Raw genomic sequence first — 221 nt, forward strand, 5'->3', positions numbered from 1 at the left:
TGCTCGGAGCAATGCAGAGCTGTTGGATCTAATCAGTGTGTGGAGCAAAGATTCAGTTAATTTGGAGCTGCAAGTGACCCAAAAGAACTGGGACACGAATGGTTGCATTTCTCAAGCCCTGTGTGCCAAGGGGCATGAGTTAGACACCGTACAATGCAGAGCCACTATCAAGGAACTCTGACAGGACTACTACAAGGCAAAGGAGACAAACGGCCTCTCTG

Source organism: Pelodiscus sinensis, chromosome 21, assembly GCF_052426305.1.
Source record: "Pelodiscus sinensis isolate ZL-2025 chromosome 21, ASM5242630v1, whole genome shotgun sequence".
NCBI classification, from domain to species: Eukaryota; Metazoa; Chordata; order Testudines; family Trionychidae; genus Pelodiscus; species Pelodiscus sinensis.